Source organism: Pseudonaja textilis, chromosome 1 (genome assembly GCF_049901715.1).
Source record: "Pseudonaja textilis isolate UNSWEBS1 chromosome 1, rPseTex1.2, whole genome shotgun sequence".
NCBI classification, from domain to species: Eukaryota; Metazoa; Chordata; class Lepidosauria; order Squamata; family Elapidae; genus Pseudonaja; species Pseudonaja textilis.
The window spans coordinates 31687707-31695271 of NC_141990.1; the positions used below are offsets into that span (position 1 = coordinate 31687707).

General features: G+C 37.6%; 1 long non-coding RNA gene across 1 annotated transcript in view; it reads right to left on the minus strand.

The window, feature by feature from the left end:
- Positions 1-7018, minus strand: part of LOC148127557 (uncharacterized) — a 275653-nt gene extending 268635 nt beyond the window's left edge. Inside the window, exon 1 of the long non-coding RNA XR_015742989.1 lies at positions 6848-7018. This is a non-coding gene — a long non-coding RNA (uncharacterized LOC148127557). The remainder of the gene's footprint in view (positions 1-6847) is intronic.
- Between the last annotated feature and the right edge of the window lie 547 nt (positions 7019-7565).

Consider the following 7565-nt stretch of genomic DNA (forward strand, 5'->3'; position numbering starts at 1 on the left):
AAAACTGCTCCAATCTCCACTATTCATTCTATGCTATTACATATGGAGTATCATCAAATATAAGGGCTTGGAAGAACCTTGGAGATACAGGGGTGTCAAACTCACGGCCCGTGGGTCAGATGAGTCATATGCTGGTCCCACCCCCTACTGGTTTAGCAAAAGTCCCAATACGTCACGTGACACTTCCGTGATAATGCGAGTTTGACACCTCTGATCTAGTACAACCTTCAGCCCTTGCATTATGACAGCATCTACAGGAAATAGCATCTAACTTCTATTTAAACATCTCCAGAATTCTCTATCTTCCAAGATCGGCCATTGCACAAGAAAATTCTTAGAAAATGTTTTCTGGTAACCAGTCCAATTCTTGCAGTCTAAAGGCAGCTTCTTATCCTATCTTCTTACTTAACGCAGAAAAATCTGCCCTATTTCTTTTTTTCCAAGATAGCCCTTTACATGATATGTCACCTGAGAATTTTCTTCTCCAGGCTAAATACATCAACATTTCCAACCATTCTTCATAATATTTTACTTCCTGCTGACGTCTCATCTTGGCTGCTTTCCTCTCGATAAGATCCCCAAGAACTGGATGCAACATACAAAATATGGTCTGACCAATACAGAACAGAAATGATTGTTTACTTCACTTAATCTTGACACAACATGCCTACTGATGTAGCTTTTTTTCTTTTTTTGCATCTGCAATACAAGATGGTTTATGTTCAGACAGTTCTGTTTCTTCTTATCTCTATTATTGAGCTTAACTTCTCCATATACTATATATCTCTAACCTAGGTTAAAAAGCTTTAGAAATTGAATCTTTCCTATCATTCCTTTGTACATCAAAAAAGGATAAAGCTAGTGGCATAGAGGAACCCACATGAATGCAACGATATGGGCAAAGAGTTTCAAGATACATTGCTGTGAATCAAGATTTAAAATCTGATATGTTTGAAATCTGTATACATCTGTTTTTAGGAAACATTATCTCAGTGACCATCACAACGTTTTTGATGATAAATATGTAGCTGCCATGTTGAACTGGGATGCATAATATTTAATTCTTTTAATAAGTTTTGAAAATCAATAGATTTTTTTCTCTAATTGGAGTATTTAAAAATTATTCAGAAGAGGTGCATCAGATACTGTATCTATGGTGCCTTGTCATCTCCCTTATGCGATGCATGCAAGAAAATGTATAGACATGGCATTAAATGAGGAGAGTATTATTAACAAAATAAAATGAGAAATGTCCTGTGATTTTTGTGCACTAGGTTTTCTGCAGAATTCATTATGTCTCAGCTTCCCGCTGTAAGCACAAGGTCATGCCAGATAGAACTCGTCACACTATATTGCCAATGCATGAAATTCTCATTTTGCTCAACACTCCAAAATATATATTCATGTCATAATATCTTACTGTCCACTTATAGTCTGAGAGAGTCTGCCTATTATATATGCAGCATGTTGGAAGACAAATCCAGCAACAGTTCTGAGATTTCTTCCCTCTCAATACACATTAGCTGAAAGTTTTACACTGAATTCTGAATGCTCTACATCAGGCATGCTTCCAAAATTGGCAACAAAAAAAATATGGAGGAAGGAAATTTAGCTGGAACATAAATGACACTGTCTTATGACATATCAGACCATTGATCCACTTAGCCCTGCATTGCCTTTGGCTGGAAGTGACTAAAGATAGTCTAGAATAGAGTCAGAATGCCCTTTGATTTGGGGACCAAGAGCAGAGAATTGGGAAGTATTTATTCCTTCACTTGTTAGATAATTCTTATTCTTATGTCTTTCAATCAGATTCATTTGTAATAAATGATGCTGGCAGCATAGCACAGTGACTGCCATTCTAAGTGTTAGTGTGGCATAAGGGGGTGAAGATGTTGGTCAAAACCTGGAAAACCCAATTGTCAAGGCAGTATCAGATAGAGAAGCTAAATGACTTTCAATTAGCCGTTATCAGCTCAATCTTCCTTACAGAGCTGAGATTTCAAGGAAATACTGTAAAAGTGCTAGATATGATGCCTTGAACTTCTACAAGGAAGGGAAAATATAAATGTAATGACGAAATAAATAAAAATATGCATAATATGATCTTTGGCTAGGATTACATAATAGTATAAAAAAGTCAGATTGAAAGGATGCATTGTGCCAAACAAAGCACTGATTAAAAGTGAATCAAGAATAGAATGGATGAAGTTTTCAAGACATAATAGTTGTAGTTCAAGGTATGTTTCACAACCTCCAAAACTTTAGTTGCTAAGGAACTTTACACTTATATTTAGCCAAATTTTACGATAACATTAATTTTTTTACCAGTCAAGTTTCCCAGTTATAAGAAGTTGAAATGCAAATCCAAAGTCAAAATAAATTACAGAAGATTCTGGGGAATCAATTAAATCAAATTTACTGGAAATGCTTTGGAAGGATATGCAAATTGGAATATGGGTTCTACATCTAATATTATTACTTGTATGATAGTGACAGGCTCACAGATGCTGTCAGCCTGAATGTGAATGTGTATGTAAGCTGCTAGAACCTAATTCTCCACTGCTTTGGCAGCAGGTTCTTGGAATCAGGAAAAATGGACAAAAAAAATCTTCACTTGAGTATTAAAAAAAAAAGTGGAGTGAGACACCAAAGCAAGAGATGCCACATCATCAAGTGAACAAGATTAGTGGAGGAAATATCAAGAGAAACTCTATATAAATATATGGAGTATTTGAACTTCCTGGCCTGCTAACTTGATAGAAAACCCATACAGGAATCTTCTCCTGCTTATTTTAGGAACAATCTTCAGCCTCGCTTTTTAATCACAGTCACTAAGTTCTGTGTGAAAGGAAAGTGTGTCTATTTCAGTGATAAGAAAGATTCAGCTCTGTACTTCATCTCTATTAGAAGTAACATGGAAAGAGTAACGTACTGCATCACCCCTTCCCAATATGAGCAACTAATATGAGCAACTGATTCACTTTAATATTGAATACTAATTACTGCTAGACTTTTTTATTTGTAGTAGCTTACTTTGACCCTGTTTCTAATGTGCTTTAATTTACTTATGTTAATGTCTTGACCTTTTAAAAGATGGTTTAGTATCTGTTTAAGTTGTTTTTATTACTGTAAAAAATCACTTTAATTGTTGGTGTCTTTGAATATGGCTCCTTGGAAGTGTGTGTGTATGGAGGTGGGTGTACACACACACACATACATATACAGGGAGAGAGGGAAGTCAACTATACCATCAAATATGTGCTACTTGGCAATGTCCCAGTTCTTTAGCACTTTTTATAAAACTATTTTTGACAATAAGTACACAGGGAACATGGTGATAGTAATTATCCTAGCAATACATTTTACATGTCTATATGTTTTGATAATCAGAATCCCACATCAGTTAAATGAGCTGCAATTTTACCTTTAAAAAAGTGTAAGTGATGCATTACTTACAATACCATCTAATGTATCTGAATGCCCTAAGAGAGACAAATCAAACGTTGAATGGGTAGAAATGCTTACATTTACATTGACATGAGCTTGTCAAGGGAACCAATTTGATTTTAAATAATTAGTTGTTGGTACCAGATTTAGTCATACAAAGACTAGACCCCCTGTAATGAATGGGATTTAATTTCATCATGACAAACATTCCATCATTTTAAACAGGTCTACTCTGGATTCAGAGACATGGTCTTTTCCTCAAAGCTTCATTCTTGAAATGATGTAAAAAAGTGAAGAGCAATGAGTTCTAAATATGAGGCTGAGATAATGAGTAGTGATAGGTATTACAGAAAATGTTTTGATTTATGTAAATATCTTTATTTTAGAGTGAAACTTAAAATAGTTTTTTAGTTTTAGAGACAGAATTTAGAGTGATAATAAAAATAGTAATAACAATCTATACTATCTTTTTAGATTGAGTTTTATACCTCTGGCCTTCCTCTCTTTTAAATATTTTGTTAACTGTTTTGTTTTGTACTGGATTTTGACTGAAATAAGGTTTGAAACTGAACAGAAAGTAGTTAGCAGTATATATTCAATAGGGAATTGCAAAAGATGGCTAATTTCTGGTGCTCTTGTCTATAATTACATGTGTATTTGGTACGAACATGTTTTTTAGGCAGAAATATTTTGGAGTTGCTATAGCAGGTGGTAGCTGTTAAAGAGAATCACAGAAAGAAAGGCACTGGGATAATAGGAAGGTTCATGATGCAACTTTCTTGAACCCGGGGACAGCAGCAGTAAAAGAGAAGCCAGACACCATTAGGAAAAGTGATTGGCAGGCTGGCCCACAGGGTATGTAGGGAAGAAGAGGATTAAGATAAAATTCCTTTGGTCACAAGCCAGAACAACCAAAATGTTCTGCTAAACTCCAAGAATGTCAAACTGGAGGCCTGTGGGCCTTGCCAGCTCCGCAAATGGGGAAAACATTGCGAAACATCACGCTGGCGAGTTTGACACCTGTGCCTATCAGCAATCATTCACCTGCACTTCCAAAATAATTGCTTGTTTTGGTTTCCAAACAAAACATATTGTCCCTCTTGTAAACATTTCTAACATGGAATATGGGAGTTTTATTAGCTAATATCTCTGAAGTCTCTAAATCAAATAAGTAAAACAGCTCTTTTAAACAGGTTAGAAAGAAAGGAATATATTGCATTACAAAAAAAAGTATTATCAAGAAAAGAGTAAAGCCAGTGACCCATTGCTACATTAATTGGTACTATTTTTATTTTACGCTTATTGTGAGTTTCCAACAATGTACCTCCAGCTCAACAGCAAGCATATATGTAGTTACTGGTTGTTCTTAGAATATATGGTGAAATTCCAGCCTATAGAAAAGCACTATTTATCTATGGAATACCCACACCATCACCCTTGGTTCTCCCAGTTTTTGTGAGTCTGCTGCAAGACACTGAGTATTTTATTTAAAATTTAAAAGTATTTCATGGTAAATGGAATATTATAAAGGGAATGGAAGAACCTCTTTAATAACAGTTCACAAACCCAAGAGCCATATCCTTCTAAATCAGACTAGAATACTTCATTTTTGCTTCATCTCCTTTTTGGAAGCACTAAATGTCCTGCCTGGGTTTGTTCTTGTGGGCAACAGAGAGCACTGATAATGCTACATACTCATATTCTTCCTGGGAAGACGTTTTGCATTTCCAAATGCAAAAACTGTGTCTGAAATATATGAAGAATCAATGCTTAACTTTTCCTGGGTCAATCACATTTGTCCAGTAGTTTTATAAATCAATAAAGATGCTTGTTTTTTGTTCTTTGGTAGTGATGCTTGAAAACATCCAGCCAATTCGGTGTTGCTCTGCTTCGTATCTTGAACTTTGATGCCTAAATGCTCTGCAATTCATTTAGTTCATCATACTGTAATGAAGCATAGTCCAGAGAGGATAGCTGTAGTGAATTGGATTTTTATGTGCCCTATCTTTGACAGCACAGTAGAAAATGCAATGTATTTTATTATCACTATTATTGCATCTTTTAGTATTTTTTAAAAATCGTACTGTGTGCATAAGCATCATTACAACTTTCCCAGTACCCAGGTGATCTTGACTTATCTCAGAAGCTAAGAAGTAGCTCAAATTAGTATGTTGGTGAGGGAACAACTAAAAATATGCCAGGCTGAAAAGTAAACAATGATAGTTTAAGAGGGCATTTTGAATTGCAAAGCAAGATGGCAGGAAGACATTTTATACACTGCCCAGATACCTACTTCTTATTGAACAAAATAGAATATGTTGCAGTATTAGATATTCGTAGGGTCCCTGGTGCTCTGATTAGCTTGGTTGTTTTCTTGTAATGTTTGTTTACCAAACTAGGTAACAGACAAATAAGCTAATAGCAAACAACAGCCTAATGAAAGAACCACCAAGAATATTCACAGCAACATGACAGGGCAAACCCCACTCCCTTCTAACACTGATAATGTTACTTAGTTTGGTAATAAAAACGTCTGCAAGAAAACAACCAAGCACACAGGTCAACTTCGAGCTGCAAAATCTCTTCCATCAGTATATTTGTTTGGTATTTTTTGATAGAACATTGTCCTACCGACAAGTAAAAATTAGGGCTTTGTTGCTTATTCTGCTATGCAGGAAAGAAAACCACTGTAGATGTACTCAGAAGTTGATCTGTTTTATTATACAACTCCATAATCAGATGCTCGTTTATGACAAAGGAAGCCACAACGGTTTGGTTAACCATTAACCCCAATCTAACCTCACTGGGAAAACCAAACGCCCGGCACGCCTCGTCCCCTTTTCTTCTCTACGCTTCACTAGGGAATAGAAAGCAAGGGGGCTTTCGTTCCCCCAGTTCCTCCTCGCCCTTCTTCTCCCAGAAGACAGGATCCGCCTTATTCGCCTGCCTCGTTTCCTCTCTCCAAACGAACACGCGCAGCCAAACTCTTTTGCCAGACAGCAGGGTGAGGACCTCTGGCTGCCTTTCAAAGTCCCCCCTTGCACGCCCCCACGAGTTCATTTGCTGAAAGCAGAAGAGCTGCCATCCCCGCTTGCGAGACCCAGTCCCCCCCCACCCTCGACTTTCTCCTTTAGAAGAGCGGGCGCCCCGATGCGCCCCGGCCGCTGCGCAAAGGCACTCGCTTTGGCACACGTCGCGCGCTCCGGTCGTTGCGTAAACGACCAGGAAACCTTCCGGTCCTACGACGAAGTTACAACCCATTAGTTCCTAATAGTGTACTAGGGAATAGAGGAGCGGAGATTAATGGAGGCAGCGGGGGAAAGGGGGCTTTTTGAAAGGAGAAAGGGGGACTCAGGAAGGGTTTTTACCGTTACCCCCGGGTTGCTGTCCCACTTACCCGGCTGAAGCAACATTCTTGCCATCTGGTTGTTTTTTTTTTTTCCAGTCCATAATCCTCGCTGTCTTTGAGGGTGCCAAACAGAAACGCTCCGCCATGATTTCTTTTGTTTAGCTAATTCCTCTGCTTCTGGCTTTCCCGCTTACAGCGATTCCCTCCCCCACCACGTCCGACTTCGTTTCCCTTCTTTATATATTTAATTATTTACTTCATCCCTATTTTTAAGTGGTTGCGGCGGCTTCCCCAAATTTATAGAAGATCTGCGACTGGTTAACATATTTTAAAGAAAAGCTTTGTCACAGCAATTTACTCTTTTATTTTTGTCCACTCCGAGACAAAAGTTGTTGTAATCAAAAGAAGGCTAGAAATAGTTGTGGGTTTGAAAATTCTTTATAAAGTTTCGGAAGAGCCAAAACATTGCGAAGTAAGAGTGCAAATTCCACCTGAAAAGTTGTCAGTTTTCAAGTTGGCCTTTATACATGACATTTCCTTGATGTATGCCCATTAGTATATCCTGTCATGCTGAAGTCTTAACTTGATGGTTAAGGCATAAGAGCTGCTTAGGCGGATAGTCTTTCGTCAGTTGGCAACCCTTTTTACAAATGAGGTCCTTCCCCCACTCCAAACAATCAAATTCTGGACAGATGCTTAGCAAATGAAGCTTACCATTCCTTTGTCTTTAAACTGGAAAAGGACTGGCTGAATTTGTATCCCAAAG